The sequence below is a fragment of the Schistocerca americana genome, chromosome X (genome assembly GCF_021461395.2).
Source record: "Schistocerca americana isolate TAMUIC-IGC-003095 chromosome X, iqSchAmer2.1, whole genome shotgun sequence".
NCBI lineage: Eukaryota > Metazoa > Arthropoda > Insecta > Orthoptera > Acrididae > Schistocerca > Schistocerca americana.
The window spans coordinates 429532034-429559738 of NC_060130.1; the positions used below are offsets into that span (position 1 = coordinate 429532034).

The window sequence follows — 27705 nt, forward strand, 5'->3', positions numbered from 1 at the left end:
TAGACATTTCCTGAATAACGTCGTTTTCCCTTAACAACAAAAAATTGCTAGTAAACACGAGAAGACCTGGCCTTTTACAGAAAGACGTCATATACCTATCCAACAAAGTAGTGTTTCGTTCGCTACCGTTTCAGTCAAATCAGTGAATGTGGAATGTAGGAAACCTATATTGCATGAAATATCTACATTATTTAACCTAGCAAATAAGTCACGACAACTGTAGCTAAAGGAAAAATCACACAGACATGATTATGAATCGTTTACAGCAATAAAACTGTTCCCCCCTATCCCATACATACATATGTGGAGAACGGTGTAGGCAATGTTGAGCCAAATTTCTGCGTCGCAATCGGAAACAATTAGGGGGTTTCGAAAAAGTGATCATTTAATTCTGTTGGTGGTGTATTCACGCACACAAACAAACGTCTACAGCACACTAAAACAGAAAGAATGAAAACACATCCATCTAGCGGCGGTTGTTGAAGCACTTGGACAGTGAGGAAGAAGGTGTATCTTACTTTAACTTTCCTGGCTGTAGGAATAGTTGGCATGACAGTGAGCCAGTAGTGCGTTATCATAGGCCAGTTGACTGGTGGGTGCACTGATGGGGAGTATGGATGTGGAAGTTCTTATTGCCTATTAAAATTGAGTATTACTTAGTTTTCTAGAATGGCTACTGAAGCATAATATCCACGGTAGGATCACATAAGATGACACTAATTTCACAGGATGACATGCAAACAGGACTCCATTTTGAAGTGCACGGTGAGGCAGTGAAATGGTACAATTTCGACTCCAGCTGATGGGCGCAGTGTGGATTATGGGAGTGGGGGAAACGACCTTGAGCGTCTACAGGGTGTTACAAAAAGGTACGGCCAAACTTTCAGGAAACATTCCTCACACACAAAGAAAGAAAATATGTTATGTGGACATGTGTCCAGAAATGCTTACTTTCCATGTTAGAGCTCATTTTATTACTTCTCTTCAAATCACATTAATCATGGAATGGAAACACACAGCAACAGAACGTACCAGCGTGACTTCAAACACCTTGTTGCAGGAAATGTTCAAAATGTCCTCTGTTAGCGAGGATACATGCATCCACCCTCCGTCGCCTGGGATCCATGATGCGCTGATGCAGCCCTGGAGAATAGCGTATTGTACCATAGCCGTCCACAATACGAGCACGAAAAGTCTCTACATTTGGTACCGGGGTTGCGTAGCCAAGAGCTTTCAAATGCCCCCATAAATGAAAGTCAAGAGGGTTGAGGTCAGGAGAGCGTGGAGGCCATGGAATTGGTCCGCCTCTACCAATCCATCCGTCACCGAATCTGTTGTTGAGAAGCGTACGAACACTTCGACTGAAATGTGCAGGAGCTCCATCGTGCATGAACCACATGTTGTGTCGTACTTGTAAAGGCACATGTTCTAGCAGCACAGGTAGAGTATCCCGTATGAAATCATGATAACGGGCTCCATTGAGTGTAGGTGGAAGAAACTAAAATGAGCTCTAACATGGAAATTAAGCGTTTCCGGACACATGTCCACATAACATCTTTTCTTTATTTGTGTGTGAGGAATGTTTCCTGAAAGTTTGGCCGTACCTTTTTGTAACACCCTGTATACAGGTGAACATTTCAGTAGCCATGGAGTGTTGGTCAAGCACGCAATGTGCGTCTGGTGTAAAAGCATATCATAAAAACACGGATCGTATGGTTGGTGCCCAATGCTCTTTCCATCATGAATTTAATCCATCGCCACGGGCTCCCATGCCATCAAGGAAAGCTATCCTCCTGTGTGTGAAAAACGTTGAAGCCACTGCAAGCACGATGAAGAAATAGGTGGTAGTGAAAAAACAATATTGATCATGTGCGTGATGGATTAGCACGAAGTCCACGAAAATCAGAACACAGCGCTGAACTTAGTCTCAGCAATCGATCAGTGAGACGGATTTTGAAGAATGACCTACACTATCATTGATACAAAATACAGATAGTGCAAGCCCTAAAACCTAACGATTACAATCATCGCCTACACTTTTGCCAAGCTATGCTTAATGTTATTGGAAGAAATGGAGAAACTTATGGATGAGTAATGAAGCCCACTTTCACCTTAGTGGCTATGTCAACATTCAGAACTTCTGGTATCGGTCCGCGAATAACCTCCGTGACCTTCATAAAAAGCTCTCCATTCTGAAAAAGTAACAGTTTGGTGTGCAATATGTTCTTGTGGAATCGTGGGACCCTACTTTTTTGAAGATGAACATGGTAACAGTAATGGTGAACTCTGAACGTTATGCTTACATGTTGGCCACCTTTGGGCTACCTGAAATCGATCAGTATGATTCAGATAAAGAAACACTCTTCCAGCAAATGGTGAAACAAGCCATACCGCTAATGTCTCAATAGATTTAATTAAACACGCCTTTCCAGGACGACTAATCAGCAAGAATGGTGATATCACTTTGCCTGCCTGTTCACCAGATTTAACCACTCCAGACTTCTTGGGGCTACCTTAAATGCAAAGTCCCCGAGGAAAATCCACTAAGAACAAAAGAAGATCTGAAGGAGTGACTCTGGCAGGAAATTAACAACATTCCATATGTTTCTGTATGAGGTCTGCCTTTAGCAAAACACAATTTTGTGTTTTATCCCATACATGTTTTGCTGCAGTTGCAGCATCCTAAGTAGGCTTTTATTTTATGGCTGTTAAATATAAATAATATTATTTACTTTTTGTTTACATGTAAATACTAGTTTTTAAACTGGAATTACAGATTTTCGAAGAAACACATAAAATTATGAATTCATAATTTGAGTTAATAATCTGTAATTACAATTTAAAAACTAGTATTTACATGTATACAAAAAGTAAAGAATATTATTTATATTTAACAGCCAAAATGTAATACCCCACTGGGGATGCTGCAACTCCAGCGAAACATGTATGGGATAAAAAACAAAATTGGGTTTAGCTAAAGTTGAACCCCATCCAGGTTATTGTTAAAGCAAACACAGACGAAAGAGCTTCAACTCCAAGATGGTTATAACAACATTCCATTGCAGATGCTACAGAACATCATGGGTGGCTTTCATCTTAGACTCCAACAATGTGTGCAAACCAAGGATGCCCCCTTATTGACACAATATTCAATAAATGATTGTTTTTAAGGTAAAACATTAATTTCACTCATGTACTTAAGATTCATGTTGAAATAATTATACTCTTTTCATAAATATATTATTGGTGATTTTTCAAAACCGTGCCGTTTCACTGCCTCACCCTGTACCACGCTGTATCAAATACGAAAAGAGCTATCTAATGACTTTCGTGATAGCACGGTTCACAATACGTGACAGGCATGGGACGTGCAAAACAGTCACATTCGCCTCAATCAGAGAGAAGTGGAAGGTAAGCGTTTTCTTTACTGTGGGGTATGTTAACCTCAAATTTACGTTGTTTATAAATGTGTAAAGTTTTGCATTCATGAAGGTTGTTGATAAGGATGAGTTTAACACTAAAAGAACTTTTCACTTATTTTCTTAGCAAATCGTAAGTTCGACTGACTTGATATTTTGTGACTTTTCATCAGTCATATGAAATATTACCACCGCATTTTGGAGTGTCCTATTTTTATTAGGTTGTGGAATATGAAGCCTACCACCTAGAAGGACAGCGGGGCCAATTTGGCCCCTCCAACATTTCTCTGTATTTAGAGGCTACTTCTTTGCAATACTGCGTATGAAATCACATCAACTGTTGTCCCTTTGTTGTTCAAATATGCGACAGCAATGTCATTCAATCCAGCGCTGATTGTTGGTTTGTTGACGCAAGGATTTCAGTTATTGTCTGTTGTGATGGTATCTGAGAGTCGTCCCTGCAGTCATGAGCTACGAATACAAGAAGCGACTAACAGACGCTGAAATACTAGCAGAACTGAGAAAAATAGAAGATGAAACTTCAGGTGAAGAATTTGCGTTTCCCGACAGCGATCAGGACAATGAAGAAAGTGTAGTAGTTCCAGTGTGTGCAGATGAAGAATTTGATTTGTGCAACGAATGTGATGATGTAAACATAGCCCAGGACAGTTTTCCGCTAAATTTAGGGGAAAATGAAGCTTCTACATCCAGCATACCTTCTGATGTTCCAAATTCTAACTCTATAAGATTAACAACCTGGACAACATTTGCTTCCCCCGGAAGTCAGTCAAAAACTGATACTGGGCAACCGACTGAAGAAAAAGAAACAGCAAAAGATGGGACCATGTGGAAAATTGTACCAGTGGGTTCTAATGCAGGTCAGTAATATTTCTGCTCTTTGTGTAGAGTTTTAGTTTGTAAAATTACAAGAACAGAGATACTCATATAATTTCAGTACATTACACATTCTAAAAATACTGTTCTTTTTTCATATGTTTTCGGGTCGTCTAGAAAGTCATAACATTTTGCGGGAGAGCTCAGGACCAACATCATATGCTAAAAGGAAAATTAAAAGTGGGAAAGTTCTTAGTGCTTGGTGGTTAATTTTCAGTGCTTCCATGATGCGCCACATCAAGCACTGTACTGAAGCTGAGGCTCGTCGTCGAACACAAGACGATTCCTGGACAGTAGACACTGAAGAACTGGATGCTTTTGTCGCCATAATGTATGCAAGAGGAGTGTATGGGGCAAAGAATTTTCCTCTCAAAAGCCTATGGTCAACAGTATGGGGTCATTCATTTTTCAATCAAACTATGGGACGAAACAGAGTTACCGAAATAATGAAGTATATGAGGTTTGACACCAAGTCCACTAGATCTGAACGCTTCAAGGCTGACAAATTTGCTCTTCTCTCAGATACTTGTAATGCTTTCATAGAAAACAGTGTGTCATGCTATAAAGCAGAACCTTATCTTACAGTTGATGAACAACTTTTGACGTCTTAAACAAGATGCACATTCACACAATATATTGAAAGCAAGCCAGATAAGTTTGGTATAAAATTCTGGTTACTTGTAGGTGTTTCTAGTAAATACATACTGAATGGATTCCCAAACACTGGTGCTGATCCGCTTCGACCAGCTGACCAAGACATAGGTGAAAATGTTGTTCTTAGGCTTATGGGACCATACTTAGGCAAAAGTTTGAATGTCACTACTGACAGTTTCTTTACTTCGCTAAGCCTTGCAAACCATCTGAGGGCAGCATCCACAACTTTAGTAGGTTCTTTGAACCGTAATCGAAGCGAGGTGCCTCCTGCTGCAAAGATCAGAAAACAACCACTCCACATGACTCTTGTGTATAAAAATGATGATGGAACAACACTAACAGTTTATCAAGGGAAAACAAATAAGAATGTTTTGTTACCGAGTTCACTTCACTCTCATGTATCCCTGTTCCGATAGTCAGAAGAAGACTCCTGAAACAGTGCGATTCTACAATGAAACAAAATTTGGGGTCAACGTTGTCGATCAAATGACAAGGATGTACTCCACAAAAGCCAGTACAAGACGTTGGCCAATGCATATATTTTACAACATTCTTGATTTGGCTGCCATAAATTCCCGGGTGTTGTATAAGGAAGTGACTGGTACGCGACTTAGCAGGCGGAAGTATATTTTTGATTCATGTGAAGAGCTTCGAGTGCAGTATGTATCATCAAGAAGTAAGGAGCCAGACCAGAATCACGCAGACACTAGAGGCGGACCACAGAGGGCAACTAAGAGAAAGAAGTGTAAAATTCGTACCTCATGTAAAGGAAACCATACTACTACTTTCTGTTCAAGTTGCGAGGAAGCAGTATGTGGCAAATGTGAGAAGAGAACACGAGTGTGGTGCCACAAGTGCAGCAGTGAACTACGGTGGAGTGTGTGTGTGTGTGTGTGTGTGTAATGTATTTATTTTATTAATAAAAATCAACAAAAGCTACATAAGTATGTTACATTTCATTACCTATCACAATCTGATCAAATAAACAAAAATAAACATGGGGACAATTTGGCCCTGTCGGTCCTTGTAGGTAGTAGGCTGCTTGTGGTCCGCCTAGTGTAGAAGTGTTTTCAGGAAGTAAGTCTGAAATTTACGGAAAAATTTGTGTTAAATATGGTGTTTTTCCTAATGTGTGTTCATCATCCCCTAATGTGAGACTACTTGTTGATTTACAAGCAAAAAACTACCTGAAGCCAGCCAGCAATGAATCCATTTAACATATATGTTTAACATTGCTCTTAAGGTGTTTGAACAACGTAAGTGTATTTTTTATAAACTATGAAAACTGGTTTCAGGAGTTGGTCTGTAATTAAAAAGGGTGGATAGCTATTCCAGCAGATGAATGGAAGTGGCAGTCCATTTATCTTATGTTCTATGAATAAACGCTGTTTTAAAACACCAGTACGTTTCTGATCTCGAGAAAACTCGTCTGTATTGGTACAATATGTTGTAATGAAATGACGAAAAGCGTCATATTTGTGGCTAAATGTGTACTCTAATTGAAGACATTCTTTTATGGAAAAAAGTGTCCAGAAAGAACTAGCTTGTAAACTTTTATACTTAATAGATTACTGAGACTAAGCTACCTTTTAAGTATTTTGCACATTTTTCAGCCTTTACTGCGCTTTTTATCCTGGATGGAAATTTGTTTTACCAGATCATCGCGTTTTGAATATTTACTTGTATTTGCATGTTACATGTTTAATTTGAAAATTAGTTTTAAATGAGAACTCTCTCTTGTACGTATATAAAATCAAATATATTGTAAAGGATCTTTCATTTATAACCGATCACAGTAACCTGACTGCAGGCATCAATCAATGCGTTCGGTAGGCCAGGGTAGCCTTAAACTGTGACTATTTCAGTGTTTGTATTAGAGATGTGCAAACTGAAACACGTAACTGTTTCGAAACAAATGAAACAGTACAATGTAATGTTTCGATACGCTGTTTCGAAACAGTTTGTGTTTTGTAATCTAATAAACGTACACATTTTATCATCTTGACTGTCTACTGTATAAGTATGTCCACAAGAACACAAATGAGGTGCGAGAGCGCCAATCATATCGCAGAAAGTATGAAATTATCACTTAGGCGTCTTGACAGTTTCGTATTTCCTGCAGCAAATGCGCTGCTTTCGTGTCGTGTGACTTTCATACTTTTCAATCGGCTGAGGACAGCCATAGCTGAAGACAGAAGAGCCATCACGAACGGAACTAGAGGTGGGAGCAAACTGCAGTAACAACGGGTATACTACTGGGATTCCCACATGCCGTTAGTATGGGTAATATATCCATCCGGTTAATTTCCATGCACACAAAGGGAATCATTGAGGATAATTGGCACGGTGACTAAAGACTCACAAATAACGCCAAATAATTCAAATAAATAACAAAATATAACAAAAAAATTTTTGTCTTTCGAACCGTTACTATAAATTCACCATGCTTCCTAGCCCTTCCCATTCACCATTGCACTATCAGTGATATGTCAAACAGATAGCTTGCAATTATACGTACATCAAATTTATGTATATGTCTAATAATTGACACTCTACGCCTTTTTTTATTCAAAATGTTGTAGGCTTACTTGCGTTTCTTAATATGATTACTGTACATGAAAAGAGAAGCGTATGTTATCAAAAAGTGTAATTTAACTGAATGATTTTCACATATTTATTATTTTGAATGTGAATAGTTTGCGTTGTTTTATTGTTTGGTTAGTGTTTATAAAGCAGATGTTACGCCATTTCAGAATATGACAGTCAGCTAGAAACGAAGCTTTATTTTCGGATATCTTAAGCTTCATGCTATTGCTTGTCAAAAAGATTTCGACACTCTTGAAAGTGTTTCATGAAGTAGTATGTTAAATGTGTTTCAGTACCTGTGCCGAGCCCGAATCTCGTCCGACACGGAGGGGAATGAAACATCACTGTTTCGATACAATTAGTCCAAGCACAGGTGGACTGAAACAGCCTTATTTTGTAACAACGATACACTTTCTGTTGTCTGGCTCGAGATCGAATCTGGTCCAGTTATCCGAGGCAGGGGCGGAATGAAAAATCACTGTTTTGAAACAGTGAACCGTAGCCGTTCCGAAACACTGAAACAGTTCCACGTATCGATACACTGTATCGAAACATAGAAACAGTGGGCAAGTCTACTTAGTACTTTGTATAGATTATAATTATAGATAACCGAGGATCTTTGGCGCTGATGGTATTAGCTGTTGGACACAAAGTAATTAAGTAATGCGGTAGAGACAGTATTGATTGAAGATAATATAACATCAGAAAACCCGTCAGTTTCCAGGAAATGTGAAATATTGTTCGAAGCAAGCACACAACAGTTTCTTACTTATCGACAAATGTAAACATATATCATTGACATCCACTGTACATTTTGCGTAATGACAAACGTAAACGTCTGAGTGAATGCCCAAACGCACAGAAGGGTATTTGAAATATAGGAGGTAACGTTGGTTACAGAAAACTCGGTATGTCTGAGAAATGTGTGTTTTGAACAAATTTTTATGGCTTATTTAAGGTTTTTCAGTTACATTAATGTTTTGTATAACTGTATCCAGAAATTTACTACCCACTCTTTTGCACATTACGGTATTAAAAATTATTCTACGGAATAGTAGTTGCCAAGGAGAAACTTTTTCAGTTTGTTTTCAAACTAACTTTTCTCGTTGTTTAGCATTTTATACCATTGGGTAAGTCATAAAAAATTTTGGTGGTAGCCTTGCCCACATCTTTTGTACGAAGGCAACCTTAATGTGGAGTAATGAATGTCATTTTTCTTGTAGTAACGTAATTATGTACCTTATTGCTCCTTTTGAATTGCAGTGGGTTGTTTACAACAAACTTGAGATGGAAAAAATACACTGTGAACTGAAGCACTAGTCAAAGTGCCTAACTCCTTCACAAGGTGTCTACAGCATGATCGTGGGTGAACATCACATATTAGTCTTGCTGCATGTTTCTGAATAATGAAGATTGCCTTAAAGAATAAAATCAGAACATTATTCCATTTGACATTATTGAATGACGTATTCAAAATGTCAGATTATTGGTTTCTCTCTCCCCAAGATGTTTTAATAATTTGAAGCGCAAATTTCCGTGGATTTAGTTGTTTCAGGAGTTTCAAAATGCACATGTTCTGGATTAAATTCTCATTATTATGGCCAGTTTTTTTTTCCCATCTTGGTTATTTTGTAGTCATGTGTTACACGAATTATTGATATAGAAGCTCCAAATGTACAGAACTGAATGTTCTGTTGAAATTGAGAGACCATTTACAGAAAACCATTCAGTAATACTTTTAAAAATGTAGATGTCCTTTTAGTGCCAAAGTACTAATCAGAGAAGAGGTAAATGTTTATGGAAGTCAGTTGTAATGAAAAACTAAGTTGGAACAACTAGACTACATTACCAATTTAGGAAAGAGGTCTTTGTCTGATGTGATATACTGTGTGTCAAGCAGTGGAATCAGAATATGTGTTGGGGTAATCATTATTAAAACTGAATTCGTAAATAATCAAATCTGGTTCAGTGTACAATTTGATAGATAGTAAAGGTTTCTTGTGGTTAAAGTTGAAGAGCTAAATATCAAGATTCATAGCACATTGGCTGATGAAATGTCTAGTAAGTCATCTGCTGATGTACTAGTTTTTAAACAATGTGATGTATGTGGGAAGTTGACAAAGTTAATTGAAAATACAATTAAGTAACAGTTGCACTAGTCCTGCAGCTTTATTTTCACAAATACCATAATGGGGTCATATAACCTTAATTTATAATAAAAAGCTGCAGAAGTTGGCCAGAAAGAATAATCAGAATGTTAAAAATGACTTTTAGTACATTCTGAAACCAATGGATGTGCCACTGAAAATATCTGAAGTAGTGTAATAATAGTACACACACACAATATCTGAAGTAGCCCAGTAATAGTAAACAGAAATAAAACATTTCCACTTTGTGACTAGTGAACTATTGTGCAAGTGATCCTGCCCTAAAGAGAATAAAGTAGGATCACAGAGGAGAAAACTGAAGGTGGACTGTGAAGAGACGCGCCCCCCGCCCCCACCCGTTCTCACACGCACACACACACACACACACACACACTCACACTCACTCTCTCTCTCTCTCTCTCTCTCTCTCTCTCTCTCTCTCTCTCTCTCTCTGCATTGTGCTGTAATGTTCTGTCATCCAGTTTAAGGCAAGATTTTTTTTATTTATTTATTTTTTTTTTTTTTTTGCCATTTCCATTCATACAAATTCAGAAGGCAAAATGTTTCTCTGTGGTAGCTCTGACTGAAGTGCTCTCCAGTGGTGAATACAAATAACTGACTCTTTTATTTTCAATGAGCAGCATTATGGCAAAAGAGTGGTGCCACGACACTCGCTGTGTAGTACAGTCACTATCAATAATTAGCACATGGCCAGAATTACTGTTCTTATCCTTTTAGTGTTAATGGGATATAGAGGCACTTCAATACAAATCACCATCTTTGGCCAGTGATGCAGGAAATGCGACACGCCACAAACAAAATGACAACTATAATGTGATGTTATTTGTGATTTTAATTCCCCCCCCCCCACCACCACCACCACCACCACCCAAAAAAAAGGGCTAAACTTCAGATCAGTCTGTCACCTCAGTCAGATTTTTTAGTATCATATTCATTGGCTTTGCCAAAACAACCAACCACTCACCTCTCACCTTCGAATTAAATCTATAGCTCAGGTGGCAACTCATATACATAGTATTTTTTAGAAATACTGCTTTTGATGTTATAGTAATAGGTATTTGCAGTTAGTTAAACTATAATGGATGATGATGATGATAAGATTATGTGAAAGTGGCTGGTGTGTTTCACAGCTTTGATCTGTATATCCACATGTTGTATATGTGGAAGCAGCACCAATCTCCACAGTTCATGCCCACATCTACTGAAGAATGGCATTTGATAAGAAAAAGAAAAAAGTTGTCTATGAAAAATCATGTGGTTCAGAAGTGTGTAGGAAATTGACAAAAGGAAAGGACAGCCTTGACATGTGCCTGCAAGATAATGGTGATTGGTGGGTTGGTTGGTGGTTAGTGTTTAACGTCCCGTCGACAACGAGGTCATTAGAGATGGAGCGCAAGCTCGGGTTAGGGAAGGATTGGGGAGGAAATTGGCCATGCCCTTTCAAAGGAACCATCCTGGCATTTGCCTGAAACGATTTAGGGAAATCACGGAAAACCTGAATCAGGATTGCTGGAGACGGGATTGAACCGTCGTCCTCCCGAATGCGAGTCCAGTGTGCTAACCACTGTGCCACCTCGCTCGGTCAAGATAATGGTCTCCCTGCTGAAAGTTGTGTTGTGCTAACCGATCTGCAACATAATCGAAGTTGTAGATTTCCTGTTGGTAACAGTCCCTTCATATTTAATACAAGTCATTAAGGCAGTGTGTGAATCCTGTTTTGTGATTTGCAGTCATTTCTGATTATTCAATAGTGATGCAAAAAGATTTGCATTGGATAACACTCCCTTGAGCCTTGCACAGATAAGTGTGTACTATTCATAATGTCTCATTTTCAGTAGGCTCCCAGCAGAACAGAAATCTGTTGAAAGGTTGCCTTGTGACACACTTCTGTTCTGTACAGGAGTTCACAACTTTCCTTTGTAATGTATTATTTATTTGTAAATATGTGTCATTTTTCATGTTTTGTTAATTATATTGTTTATAATACATTATGTATAGTATTTACCTATTGTTCCATGGACAGGTAGCTTGAGTGCTAAAAATCTAGATCAGGGCCAATGGCATACTTACATGTTTCATGCAGCATTCTTATGTGCACTCACTATGAGGTATGATGGGGAGGAAAGCGGCTGTGTCAGCTGCTGATTCTACACAGTGAATGAGAGAGCACTGGGCAGATCGTGTTTTGAAGCAAGATACAGATTGTGACATTCCCACAATCTCAGAAATCTTCCCAGCTTCTAAATTTCATTGTTGTTGGTTTCATTTGCACAAATTTAAGCTGTTCTATTAGGTCCCAACCTAATCAGTCTCATGATTTGTGACATTCAGAAAAAAGTCAAATATTTGTGACAACAGTGGGGAAGAGAATCATTTAAATTTTTGTGCCAGAATTTCATGTACTATTTTCTTGCCTCACATTGGTTATGTAAAAGTATCGTCCCCTTGGCTGTGCCAAACTAAGTGTTGGTAACCTATGATCAGTTGAAAACACTCCCTCTGATGCTGGCTCTGATTTAGACTTTAGCCACTTTGGTTCCCTTGGTCCCACATAACCAGATTAATAAATAAATAGATCATAAGTATGGATAAACTAGTTCTGTGTTATAGTTTTGCTAAGAAACATATGCTTCTCATTGAAATATGCTAAGTTGGGTATCTTCAAAGAAATATTTGAATAATAATGTACTGTTTCAGGATCATTTGGGCTATCATATTAGGATGGAAGTCACACATCTTGGAGATTTGCAATCAGTGAACACTGTTTTGAGTGGAAGTAGCAAAATGCAACTTTGTTAACATGTGGATTGTCATTTTCAGTGACAAGAGTTTAAAAAATGAAAGAAATTAAGAATCTATTAGAGAAAAGTAAGTTACTTTCTTCCAGGCATTACTGTTGTGCAAGGCAATTTTCTAGTGGTGTACAGTAAAATGTATTGGGCAAATGAAAATATTTGTTGCAAATATTGAATTTAAAAGCAAATGCAGATATTCCCAGAATTTAATTATTTGATGTTCTTTAAAATTAAGAAGCCAGTTGTGTGGCATTTTGTTTAGGAGACCTGAGGGGTAGGATTGGCTTTCTTGTTGAAAAAGTTTTCATTCTTCATGCCCTTTGGAACCCTTCTTTCATAAGGTGAGAGAGTTGTGTAATTGTTGAATTTGACTGATGAGTGAACGAATTGGTGTTTGTCCTATTTGGTGGTGGCTGTAGAAACCAGGCACTAGTGCATAATTGCCAGCTGTTGAATAGTAACAACTCCATGTGAGAGATGGAACACCATCATGAAGGCCATGCTGCTATTCTATGATGCTCTGCAGGAAAAATTAAAATTTAATCCAAGTCATTGGTGCAAGGTTTAGTGATCAGGAATATAACACCACCTTTTCCCCTTCTCTTGCCAGCGAAATAATCATGATGAAAATATTATTCCAACTACTTGTGATGAAAGTTATTTTCCATCACCAGCAACTGAGCCAACTACCTCAAAGTTAAGCCTCAATGCAGCAGTATTTGTTGAGTAGAGAAGCAGGTATCGTGTAAAATTTCTGATACTTGAAAGATTTGTTCCTTCATACTCTCAGATTTAGTGGCTTAAAGTTGTGCTTCATGGGCATTCCATATTTTCATTTCCACAGCTTCCCCAATGTGGTTTTGGGAAGACTTATTTAGTGGAGCAGAAGTTGACTGGTAGGAAAAAGATAGATTGCTGCATATTGTAAAGAGAGAGAGGCACAATTAAGACACTCACATAATGCTTTTGGCCACAGCATTCGTCGGTAGTGCCCCCCCCCCCCCCCTTCCCCCGCCCACACACACACATACACACAGCAAGCACACCTCATGCACACACGACTGCCAACTCCAGCATCTCTGGCTGGAATGCTCTAGTTGGTGTTGGCTGGAGTTGGTGGTCATGTTTGCGTGAGGTATGCTTGTTTTGTGTGTGTGTGTGTGTGTGGGGGGGGGGGGGCAAAAGCTTTATGTGAGTGTCTTTTAATAGTGCCTGTCTGCAACTTGACATGTCTTCTTTGCGGTAAGAAGTAATCTGTCTTCCTACCAGGAGTTTCCATTGTTTGATAGAAGTTAACTGGTGTCAGTGTGTTGCTTGAACCTACAGATACTGGCCTTTGGCTTTCCCTGTTGACATGATGATGATGTAACTTGAGGCATTATACATATGCAAACAGAGATATATCATAACACTACACTATTAGCAAAATTTTTTATTTATTCAGTGACAGTTTGAGTGTGAGTTGCTAAAACCAACAAATGTGATGGCATGAGAATAACCATAATGTTTATTATGGTCTTATTTTACACATATTGGGTTTCAAAGAATTAAAACATTTAACTCAAGATATTTTGAGTGGTTGGTAATGTTTCTGGCTTGTAAAGGCATTCACTAATATGAACATATGAGATATCCAGCATTGTTTTCTGTGGTTAAGGGTAGCCATTTCCCATGAATCAATTTGTCAAATTTGACAAGTATGTATTTTAACTTGTGCAATAATTTCAAAGAATGTCATTTCCACAAGCAATAGTTAGTTAATGTGCTTTACAGTTCTTATGATTTGCATTCTTTCCTTATTCTCAAACAACAGTTTTTAATTGAAATTATAGTGGCATATTGAAGACAAGTAACAAAATATGATAAGGGAAGAATGTTTAGTTTTGCAAGATATTTCGGAACAGTTCAAAAATTGGAAGTGTCACTATTCAAATTATACTCACTGCAAAGCTAAACACCTAGAAGTAGATGAGAACGCAAAATGAAACTTCACGTGTAAATTGTTTTTGTGGTTATATTTATGTGAAAGATCAAATTAAACAAACAACAAAATTGACAGTATGAGAACACTGCTGGTTTCTTGTTAGGAAGAAGTTTCAGTATTAGTTAACAAAGTGGTACCATGCTGCTATACTGCATCACAGCAGTACAAGCCTCAAGAAATGACCAGTGGACAGCTTCATTTACAAAACACAAACATTAGCAAACTAAAAACCAGAAAACTAATAGGACCTCCTCTGAAATAGGGGATAGTGTAGTTATAAAATAATCGAAACTCCAGGTTGGAATGTCGACGATGTAAGGAAAAGATAGATTGCTGACTACATTAAAGATGACATGTTACGTTGCAGACAGGCACAATTAAGACTCTTCCACATTAGCTTTCAGTGACAGCCTTTTTTCAGAAAAAGGAGGAGAAAAAACACACACACACACACACACACACACACACACACACACACATACACACACGACTACCATCTCTGGCAACCATATCAGATTTCAGCTGTCATGTGGAATGGAAGCAGATATCTGGAGGGGAAGGGACAGCAGTGTATATGTGGGGGGAGAGAGGAGTGCTGTCTGGTAGAGGAATGGAACAGAAAAGGGGAGGAGTGGGGAAAGATGGGTGGATGCATTGGCAGAGGGTGGTGCATAAAGAGGGTGAGAGATGAGAATAGTTAGGAGGTGAAGGATGGGTACGGATCAGTAGGATTGAGGGTGTGGGAACAGTGTGTTACTGTAGGTTGAGGCCGGGATAATTTTGGGAGTGGAGAATGTGTTGTAAGGATAACTCCTATCCACACAGTTCAGTAAAGCTGTTGGTGGAGGGGAGGATACAGATGGGATGGGTAGTGAAGCAGCCATGTCATATACCAGCTTTGTTGCAGTCATTGCACAGGTGTTTTTATATTGATATGACTATCAACCAGCTGTCCAGCAGCATGAACAGCCACTGCCAAACTGTGGCAAAGAGCAATGTAGACCACACATTCAGCTGAACATAAAATGTTAGATTTCAATAACTGCTTCACTACCTGAGTCATCTGGATCCTCCCCTCCACCACCAGCTTTGCTGAACTGCTCAGATGGGAGTTATCATTAAAACATATTCTCCATTCTTGAAATTATCCCAGCTTCAACCTACGGTAATGTACTGCTCCCACACCAGTTTCCACCTCCTCCCTATTCTCATCTCCCACCCCCTTTTTGTGCCACCTTCTGCCAACCTGCTTGTACATCTTTCCCCACTTCTCTCCTTAACTCCATCCTCCCTCTCCCTGCCTCCTGACACTGCACTGGTTGGCAGTCTAGTCCCTGCACACTTCGCCAGGCAGCACTCCTGTCTCCCACCACTTGTAATCTGTTGTCCCTTCCTTCCCCACCCCCTCCGGATCACTGCTTCTGTTCCATGTGACAGTTGCATTCTAGTCTGAGCTGCCAGAGATGATGGTTTTGTGTGTGTGATTTCCTTTCTTTTTCTGATTAAATCTATGACTTAAAGCTTATGTGTAAGTGTCTTTTAATTGTGCCTGTCTGCAAGTTAATGTGTATCTTTATGGTAGGTAGCGGTCTTATCTTTTCCTTACATTGTTAATATAGTTATTAACAATTCTATTTTCGGGGATGTAAACATCACTCATTTTCAATACACATGTGATGGCTCCACTAACTCACAACTGAACTATCACCCTTCAATCTATCCTTAATGCAGCCGCCATTAGAAAGATGTGCTGCTGGCGATGCCACTGGACAAAACAGAACAGCAGTATCAAAATCTTCAATATGCTTGCCATCTCCACCATATCTATTTAGGTTAGCTAAATAATATGATCTAAACCACCATTATATGAACCAAACAACATATTGCAAACAAAACCCATGAATGACATCTACAAATAAAACACCTAATCAAAAAAATACATTATTTTAATGTGTGACACACAGCTGTTTAATTATCTTTTATTATTACTATCGGTTTTGATTTCACACTATCCTAATAATATCAAGATCAAAAAATGAAAAATATCACAGGCACCATCCATGTAATATTTACCAGTGGCTTTCTTTGTTCCCTGGACCTGAATACATATGTTGTTTCAGTTGGGAAGGGTATATACTCCTGAGGTTAGGTGACTCTCAGCTGTTGTAATTGACACTCAGTATGCTTGCTGGCATTTCAAGAGAGAGACAGGCCATGTGAGGATTAGTATTTTTCTGTTGAAAGGCAATTCAGAGATCTGTCTTGTGAGAGGTAATACATGAGGATGTAGCATGTCTGCCGCATACTGTTTGGCATCAAAATTCATTGAAATACTATAAATTGTGAACTGAAGCTGTGCAAGATGCCTCCCCACGTAGTGATGCTAGGGCTAATGCCAGTGTGTGTATCCAAAACTCTGGTAGTGTGTATTGTCTCCCTGTGGTGTCACCATGCTCGCTAATGATGATCATTCAAGGTGGTACAGAACCAATATTCATTGTTGAAAGTGATGCACGATGCTTGTCAGCAGTCCATGCTTCCTGCATATGGCATTACTTCAGAGGCAGCTGTGTTAAGTTGTCACTGGCAGCCTACTTATTGGATTCAGTAATGCAGCATCTCCTAATCTGCAACCAATGTTGCTGGATGATGCAGGGTACTACTGTAAGTCCATTACTTGTGCATGGATGGCAGGTGCATATACGCAGGGGTTCCAGTGTGCTTGGTGCTCTGTTGGCAGCTCGTAGTGCGATCACACCTCGTAACCCAAGACCTTGACGTTTCCATCATGTTCCAATTCAGTCATATTTTTGTCTGCTGTCGCATTCCTGTATATTACACAATTTGGGTATGTAGACCAATGATGATGCCCCTTTCAGACACATCAGATGCTTCTAATGTTGTCTTGCATATGAATGCAGCATCCCCTGTGGTATTACACAATCCACCACAATGACCTGTCACATTGCTTGCCTATTACATGTCGTGATAGTCCTGAGAACATGATCACAAAGGGTTAATGACTGGCAGCCACTCTAGCTGGCATAGGTGAATCTGTCTTTAATCAGTTACATACCTGCTGATGTCAAGCATGTGTGTGGAATTGCATCTACCTCAGACCATTCCTTCTGTGTGTCCAGTGTGTTTTTTGTCAGTGGATGTTTATGGCCTCAGTGTGGGCTCCTAAAGTTACGCAACATGCTAATTGTGACTTACAATAAAGAAATTAAAATATGTTTTCTGCTTCCAGGTGAAAACATCCCTGCATGGAATTTATCAGTTTAAATGATTATGATTCATTACTTGAAGATAGTGGTCTATCAGATACTGTAGTACCAAATGATGTACAGCCAAATACTACTGCACTGTACAACTGAGGACTGTGACAGTGTAATGAAGCAGAACATTAAGTGAATTTAATAAAAAAGGCATGTAAAGGGTGTGGTCCAGATTGTGATACAATCTGAGCTTTCAGTAGTTAGCAAAGGATAATGGTGAATTTGATGTCATTCTAATTACTTACACACTGATGAGCCAAAACATTACAACTATTGTGAGATAGAATGCTGCATGGTGGTGGTGATAGTGGTGGTGGTCGTTGTGGTGTGGGCATGTGATGTAAGGAAAGTAAACAGTGTGGTCGGAAGTTCCCATTACAAACTTCCAGGACACATAGAGGGTAGAGAGTACAGAACATTTTGAATAGTAACCCATGTCCAGAATCGTATCGTTTCCGTTCTACGACAGTTTCAATTCAGATGTCTCAAAAGTTCCCTGTCCTGGTATGCAACAGGGTAGACACAACGATGTGTACTACATCAAACGATCCTCAGATGTCCTTTATTGTCCACTTTGCTGTGAGACCGAGTCAATACCTGTGCATCACTGACAGAGGAAACATGGTGCAGTACACGTTTGCGGAATACACAGACACGCTCCTTGTGTATAGCGAAGTTGGGGGTTACGGAAGAGCTGCTAGTTGAACGTTTTCCACACTGTCACACTCCATCACACAAACTGTTTGCCCAAGTTACACAACGGCTATGAGAAACAGGTACCTTCACTGTGAGGAGGCAGGACTGTGGTGCTCCACGGCGACGCTGCACTCCCGAATTTGAAGAAGGTGTACTGTGTTGCATTGAAGATAGCCCGTCAACGATTTCGCGCACAATTGAACAATTGCTGTTTTGTCTAAAACTGACATGGTGAGACCGTGGCTGTATACAATTAATGTAGGTCAGTTCTTACAAAGAAGAAAACAGCAACCAGCCACTATTAACACTGCTATTGATTTAGGTAAATAGCGCTGTTACTGGTTTCAAACTGGCAATTTCATCATCAGATGGCTGTTCACATGATTTTAAAGATACACCTTACATTATCGTCCATTTTTAATTTTTATTATTCCACTTTGGCGAAGTATTTTTGATGTGTTGTTGCCCTACGGTAGAGAAACAGTGTTAGAAGCACCCTATGTGAAAATAACTAACCTCCAAACGATGAAATACAGCATAAATAAATATGTGAGGTTAAGTGGTTATGGCACTTACATCGAAACTTCCGCGCGATTTTGTTGCGAAGTTGCAGGATTGTATTTTTCGCATATTCCTAAGTACATCCAGCACTTACGTAACTTGCATATCACCATATTGTGCAAAGCACCACACACACACACACACACACACACACACACCAAAAAGAATTTGCCACATGTGAAGTTATCACAGAGATTGCAGATTTACAAACACAACAGTGTCAGAGACGTTCTCTCTCAGAGACATCACAATATACAGGTTGCTTTGATTTCACAGAATGACTGTTTTTAGAGAATAACATAACTTACTGAAAATTAAAACACAAAGATAAACCTTACATTATGAGCGTATAATATTACAAATGAAGTTGACAGATGTAGTAACCAGCTTGTGTGAATGCTACTTATATGGTAATTTGTAAATGCTGTGCTGTATACAAGGAGCAACATAGAGGTGACATAAAATGAATAATATGACAGTAACAATTGTATTAACACAGTATATATAATTATTTTTTTTTTTTTTTTTTTTTTTGCAACATAAAAAGGAAGACCTCCTCAACAGACAACTGTACAATCTACACTTGCAACTTAGCAATAGCCTTTCCGGCCTACAGTTCTCCTACATATTGCAATACATTGACGACATCATTTATAAAGAACGTCAGAAAATAACTTGTAGGCATAACAAAAAACTTGATGGTCTGAAAAGCAAAAAAGGTAGCTTCAGTGCCAAAAATCACCAGGCTAATCTACATCAGTTCCATGAAAGAGTTATTAATTCAAATAACATCACCTTCACAAATACTGAACTTGCCCCCATAAACAAAGGTCTTAAGCACAACATAGAACCAAATCTTAATGGCAATAACCTAAAAAGCCTTATTGCATCCACTAAGCTTGCGTGTGATGCTGCAAAATTGAATCCCAGTGAAACAAATGCAATAGGCTTCAAAGCCAATAAAATAATCACAAGACACCTAATAAATACTTCACATAAAAACAGTGACCAAAAGACACTGAATTGTATCAACTCCAAACTTTCTAACAGTAATGCTCTAATAGTGAAGGCAGTTGTAACGTACGAAAATGAATATGTTGACAAAACCATGGAATTTTTAGTAGTAATAACATAATTGAATTATACTTTGATCCCACTTCTAAATTTCAAGCCAAACTTAAGAAAACTCGTAAGAACTGTAATTTCCTCCTAAGCAAATGGGAAGTACGGGGCTGCATTGCTATGAACCCCACTGCCCCTCGCCTTGGTTGCAGCCCAAGATGCATAAACAGCACTGCCCAATGAGGCCTATTTTTAACTCTAGGAACAACCCTTCATACAGATTTAATAACAAACTGCTAGCTCTTCTAAATACCCATTATACTTTTGAAACCAACTACTCTATTAGGAACACGTTTGAGCTCATTGACAAAATTAAGGATGTGCACATTCCACTGACAGCCAGATTTGCATCGCTTAACATTGTAAATCTCTATACTGACATCCCTATACAGGACACCATAAATATAATCAAGTACAATCTGCTTAAACACAAGAAACTGAGGATGGCAGAAATCTATGAGTTCTCTGAGTTACTCACATTGGTGGTGTCATACAATTACTACAGGTTTAATAACAAAATTTACAAACAGAAGGATGGGTTGGCAATGGGTAGCAGCCTAGCAGGGAAGTTAGCAGACATCTACGTAAACCACTTAGAACACACATTTTTCAAAACTAACAGTCACATCAACAGCAAAATCATCTACTATAAAAGGTATGTAGATGATACAATTATTCTTTTTGATGGCACTAATGAAGAAATTGACACATTAACAACCAAGCTGAGTAGCATGCACAGTAACATCAAATTCACTGTTGAACATGAATCCAATAACAGCATCAATTTCTTAGATTTAAAAATTTCCAGCAAAAACCAGAAACATCATTTTGAAATTTACAGAAAGCAAACAGCCACAGATGTGTGCATCAACAGCTCATCTTGCCATCCAAACCAACATAAGATGGCATACTTCAGGTCCATGCTTAATCACCTGCATAAAATTCCACTGGTACCAGTTGAACAACATAAAGAAACCAATATCATTAAAGCCATAGCTCTAAACAATGGATATAACCCACACATGATTGATAAATTATCACAAAAAATTAAAAAAACAACAAAGCTCCACACCAGACACACATGCAGTCAACACAAAAATCTGGAGAAAGCAGCAGAAAATACGTCTCACTTCCTTTTCTAGGGAGCATATCCCATAAAATAAGTACACTCTTCAAAAGCACAGACATAAATATAAGGCTTCCACACAAACCATAAACTTCAGCAGCTAACCATTCATAACATACAGAACAACCACCCCCCTTACAAAAGATCAGGTATATATAAACTCAGATGCCAAAATTGCCCTTCCTTCTATATTGGATGGCTTGGGAGAAACTTTGAGATTCGATTCAAAGAACATTTAGATGCCATATGTCTGAACAATCCTTCAAAATTTGCAATGCATGCAACTCTCAGTAAACATAGAGTAAAAAACATTTAAGACCACAGTCAAATATTGCATCATGTTGAGAAAGGTAGCCTCATGAATCTGCTTGAAGAGATAGAAATATATACACATAAAAGCAAATCACCACATCATATTCTTAACGAACAGACAGAGCTAGCCAATGCAACCTTTCTACAAAACTTCACTCACCTATTATCCAATCTAAAACATAAATAAACACTACTCCTTTTAACAACAACATGCAGTCAATAATCCAAGGAAAGTATTACATCATAATATAGCTGCCTGCTCAATCACACATTACTGCAACTGTAAAATTGATTTAAAAATAAAAGTGGTGTGCCATACTACATTTATATTATTACTACTGTCACATTCATATATCTCATGTAAATGTTGTCACCTGTTTATTGCACTGTATTTACACAATACCATATAAGTAATATTCATACAACTGGCCATCACATTTTCCCAATTTATTTGTAATTATTGCTCACTGAATATGGTATTCTTTGTAATATAAATACTTGTAATGCTACCCTGATTCCTGGAAAAAAAATATACTGCTACTATACTTGATTCAAAATTTCAGTGCACCATAGATAGATAGATAGATATTAATACAATTGTTACTGTCATATTATTCATTTTATGTCACCTCTATGTTGCTCTTTGTATATAGCTCAGTATTTACAAATTACCATATAAGTAGCATTCACACAAGCTGGTTACTACATCTGTCAACTTCATTTGTAATATTATACGCTCATAATGTAAGGTTTATCTTTGTGTTTTAATTTTCAGTAAGTTATGTTATTCTCTAAAAACAGTCATTCTGTGAAATCAAAGCAACCTGTATATTGTGATGTCTCTGAGAGAGAACGTCTCTGACACTGTTGTGTTTGTAAATCTGCAATCTCTGTGATAACTTCACATGTGGCAAATTCTTTTTTGTGTGTGTGTGTGTGTGTGTGTGTGTGTGTGTGTGTGTGTGTGTGTGTCTTTAAAATCATGTGAACAGCCATCTGATGATGATGAATTTGCCAGTTCGAAACCGGTAACGGTGCTATTTACCTAAATAAATAGTTATATACTATTGAAGTGGCTGGTTGCTGTTTTCTTCTTTGTAAGAACTAACATACATTAATTGAACAATTGTGCGTGCAATGGCTGTTAGTCACAGTACCGTCTTGGACGTCCTGCATGAGCAACAATTACATCTGTACCACTTACAAAGGGTACACGCTATGGGTCCAGCAGACTTTCCACAACGCGTCACCTTCTGCACTGTTGCATCGACGCGCCCTGTTTCCACATCAAGTTTCCTTCACAGATGAATGTAGGTTCACAAGGGATTGTGTTCCGAATGCTCGAAACAGCCATCCCTCATGCCATGCATGTTCAGGGATTTCAAGACAGGTTTGGAATTAATGTATGGGCAGGTATTCTCAACAGTCATGTGATTGAACCATACATCCTTCCATCCAAGCTCACAGGTCCCACACACTTAGTCTTCCTACAACACGTAATGGACCCGTTCTTGGAAGCTGTGCCATTGAATGTCCATCAGGAAATGTGGTTTCAGCATGATGGAGCACCACCTCACTTTTCACTGGCTGTTAGGAGACATCTCAACAGACGGTATGGTGAAAGATGGATAGGCTGTGGTGATCCAACCGTGTGGCCACAACAATCGCCAGATTTAACCCCTATGGGCAACCTCATGTGGGGGCATATAAAGAGCCTAATTTATGAGACACCTGCAGAGACAGAGACAGAGGCATGAGTTCTGGCCGCTGCACAAGACACTGAAGACACACCAGGTGGGATGGAGAGAGTGTACTAGAAAATGCTTCGGAGGTGCATTGTGTGTAACAACATTAGTGGTCGCCACATCAAGCCGCTGTTGTAATGCATTGGTACGTTGCGGCTGGTGCCGTAGATGCTGGGTACTTGTTGTTGTCGACTAACATAAACCATAAGGTGTAAGTTGTAGTGCAAATGCGTAAGTAATAAGAGAATGAGTCAGTATTCTTTTCAAATGGATTGCAACAATTGTACTGGGTCATGCCTAAGTACATTCCTCACGTGGGTGTGGATGGGATAATCATCTGCATTGAAACCGTCATAGAATGGAAACGGTATGTTTCCGGACATGGGTTCCTATTCAAAATGTTATGTACTCACTACCCTCTACATGTCCTAGAAGTTTGTAATGGGAATTTCCGACCAACTTGTATAAGAAAAGCAGGGATGAATGGGGAAATCCACTGATATTAATGACTTTGACAAAGACCTGGCATCTGGGAATGAGCATTTTGGAATCACTACTGTTATCAGAATATATAGAAAAGTGGTTGACGAATGGTGAGTAAGAGGCAAGGTTTACAGAATAAAATTTTCACTTTGCAGCAGTGTGTGCATTGATATGAAGAGATAAGGTGTTAGACATCCATGCTTCATCACAGAACGTGAAGTTTGGAGGGTTACTTGCTCTGTAAAACAGCATAGGTGGTGGTGATGTGTAGCAGATCTGAAGATAGAAAACTGTGCTGTTGCAGGCACAAGTTTTGCAGAGCATACCATTCAGCGCACTTCGCCATTCTTAATAGACAAACCCTATGTACTCTCATGTTGACATAGTTACTTGCACTGGGCATGGAAACATTGAGATTGGACGGTGGATCAATGGAAACATGTTCTCTGGTTAGATGAATCACATTTCTCATTGCAGCAGGTCGATGGTAAGTGTTCAGATATGGTGAACTGCTGCTACAAATGTGCACTGTCACAGATGCAGGCCTGCTGGGGTAGTATTAAGCCTGGGCTTCCATGGATCCTGTTTTAGTAATTTAAGGTACCATGACAACTGTGGACTAATACCTCTCAGATGAGTGTTTCAAACAGCTGTGTGTCAAACCCAATTAAATTCTGAAGACAGTACCACAGGTGCTCTTACTAACACCATAGGAGATATTGCAGCAGTCATTAAGATTGCTGCACAAGACCAGACAGGGCAAGACACTGTCTGACAATTATTTATTTGTGGAAACAGCACCAGAATGGTTATTCATGTACTTTATGAATTCTGCCGCCTCTGTTTGAAATCCAACTAAATAAAATTGCTTAAAATTTCAGTTTAGCTCTTTCTTCCATTTCATTTTGTTATTCCTACCTTACAATAATGACAGACATATCCTTTTATACCTACCACTGCCCAAAATTGTGGTTATGTTATATGAATGGCCGCCTGAAATTTTCACTGCCTGGACATTCGTTACTACTTCTGTGCCACTACGCTGATGTCACAAAGATTGTCAGTTTTTAGTCTCAGTATGTCGTGTAGTATACAACAATAAAATTTGCACACTGGGTGGGTGCGGGGGTGGGTGGGGGAGGGGAGGTGGTTTTCATACAGTGTGCATAGGATTTTCAGTTTTCATGGTACATATGATCCAATTTACTGTGTAGGTGAACCACAAGAAGAAGAAAATGATGATTCCAGTTTGTCTGGAAATAATCTTGGGTTCTGACCTTTGATTTTGATTTAAAAAATAGCAGTCGTCACATTGTGAGTTCAGAGTTAGTGGATGATGTAGAAAGATATTTCGTGTATGCAGTATAAATCATCGATATTATGCCTCTTAAAAGCACAAAACACTTATGGTAGTTTAGTTATGGAAGCACTCACCATATGAGCACCAACAATTTACCCACATTTGAATCACTTAGCTCCAGCATAATGCACTGATAACTGATGTTTCCAACATATTGAGAACATTTGACAGGTGCCATTCATGGTCAAATACAACAGCACAACATGCAGGCTTGACAGGCACCTGCATTTATGTTCAAGCATACATTTCTCGTGGTGTTTCCATGTTTTTGTCCAACACCTGTATTTGTCTGATGTTTATTGTACCATATGCTAGAGATCCATCACTACACCACATTTACAATGACATTGACAGATGTTTAGTGTTGACTGCTCAGGTAATCTGCAAGCTATCAGTGTTAATCCCAGTTCGGATTTCAATATCCCAGTTTAGATTTTATGTACTTTGAATACATAAAATGATTTGTAAGCGATGAAGTATCACCAGTCAGAATATTTCACAACTTATTGAAGATATTTGATTGTGTGTATTATAATATCCCTTTAGAAAAATTGATGTGGGCTACAAAACTTAGCCCATGTTTGGCTTAGTTCCTATTTAAGAAATGGGGTGCGTAATGCTTCACAAATGTGTTGGAGTAATATAAATATGGATGCCACATCATCAGCATGGAGAGTGACCACAAGGTTGTTTGACAAGGTTTGATCATGGGTTTCTGTTCATCCCAATTTTTCTGGGACATTCCAGATTGTTAACAATGTTTCGATGTCCCTAAACTGTCTTTGGGACCAGCAAAATGTCCTGGATTTTCAGTGTGGCTACTTAAAAAAAAATCCTGAAGTTTCGGGGTGTTGGCATTACACTTCATTACCACGAAAAAACTAAATTGCGTCGTATAATCTTCATTATGACAGGGTGCGCAGCTGCGAAGAATTTTACAAATGATTTTGTGATGCCTTCAGGTGACTGCATACGACCGAGGCACACAGGGCCAACACCCGGCATCATGGTGTGGGGAGCGATCACCTACACTGGATGTACACCACTGGTGATCGTCGAGGGGACACTGAATAGTGCACGGTACATCCAAACCGTCATGGAACCCATCGTTCTACCATTCCTAGACCGGCAAGGGAACCTGCTGTTCCAACAGGACAATGCACGTCCGCATGTATCCCGTATTAGTATTAGATATTACCAAATAAAGAAAATGTCTGGTGGAGGCATCACAAAAATATTTTAAAAAATAAACTGCATTGATTGATAAGTTCAATATAATGTGTAGATTCTTTCAGAAACTAGATGGTACTGTGATCTTGTAAATAGGTGAATGTGGTGTAACTCAGATATGTTGAACTGTAGTAAGCTAGTTTTAAGATTTCCAGTGCTGTAAATAAATTATTTAAATCTGAACCCTGCGATCAGACTGAAGACCATGCATTGTTGACTGTCTGCTGAGACTTCATTTGCCATGTGGTGTGTGAATGTGGTATGGAGAGGCTTGGGTCAGCACACAACTGTCCTGGTCAATGTTGACTTTCCAGATTGTGGAGCTGCAACTTCACTCGAGTAGCTGCTCAGTTGGCATCACAATGCTGAATGCATCCCACTCCAGTCCTCCCACTATGGAAAAATCCCTGGCAGTACCGGGAATTGATCCCAGGTTTTTCACATAACAGTAAGATGCGTAGATCACGTGGCTACGGAAGTGTGATATTTTGATTTTATCTACTTTATCTTAATGTTATCTGTATTGGTCATGGGAAAATGCAAGTGCAAAATATACGGTAAGATGCTGCAAGAATTCCTGTTTGTTAAAGGACACAGTGAGAGTGCTGAGTGTACAGTTTGGCCGTGTGAAATTTAGCATTGGATGTGGGAGATGTACTGATAGAGTAACTTGTGTGAAGCCCAACAAACATAAAGCTGTGCTTGAAGTTAGTTCTTGCAGATCAAAAATGGATAACTATTTATTGATGATGGTAGTTTGACATAGATGAACAACTTTCAGTGCAAGAAGCCACATTTGCATACTGTATAGTGATGCACAACCAGTTTAAAGTCCATGGAATGCACCACTTTCTTAATTAAATTCAACAAGAAACTCTCATGCTGACAGACAAAAACAAAATCAATGATCACAAATGTGATTGTACAGTTTGCTGTGGAATAAATAACGAAGGAACAGTAAAAAGCATAGTTTATTTCAGTGATGACAGATTCTTCTAGTCACACAAACTTCCAGTTAGTTCCATTTTGTAAAGTTTTATCATCCAGATAAAGGCATTGTAGTGTGAGTGTTCGAGGTAGTGAACTTGGGAACTGAAAGTACAGAGCATTTGACTTTGTATGTCTTGGAAGTATTGTAAAAATTCAGTCTTAAGGAAAGGATGGTAGCAATTTGGCTGGCAACACAAATATCAGTTATGGAGGAAAGGCAAAAAACAATCTTTAATTAGCAAGAAAAAGAGTGAAAATAGTTTAATATCTGGAGGATGTCCCGCTCATATTGTGTACAATGC

At 38.8% G+C, this 27705-nt stretch overlaps 1 protein-coding gene and 1 long non-coding RNA gene across 3 annotated transcripts in view; one reads left to right on the forward strand and one right to left on the reverse strand.

The window, feature by feature from the left end:
* The window catches only part of LOC124554700 (patched domain-containing protein 3-like), a 633296-nt gene that overhangs the window by 118890 nt on the left and 486701 nt on the right, over window positions 1–27705 (reverse strand). The window lies entirely within an intron of this gene.
* On the forward strand, window positions 8178–26196 carry LOC124554701. Of its 2 annotated transcripts, none has more exons than XR_006968413.1 (3): window positions 8178–8461; window positions 12419–12589; window positions 26146–26196. It is a non-coding gene; the product is annotated as an uncharacterized LOC124554701 (long non-coding RNA). The 2 variants fall into 2 exon arrangements; XR_006968412.1 differs by lacking the exon at window positions 26146–26196 and adding an exon at window positions 17751–18956.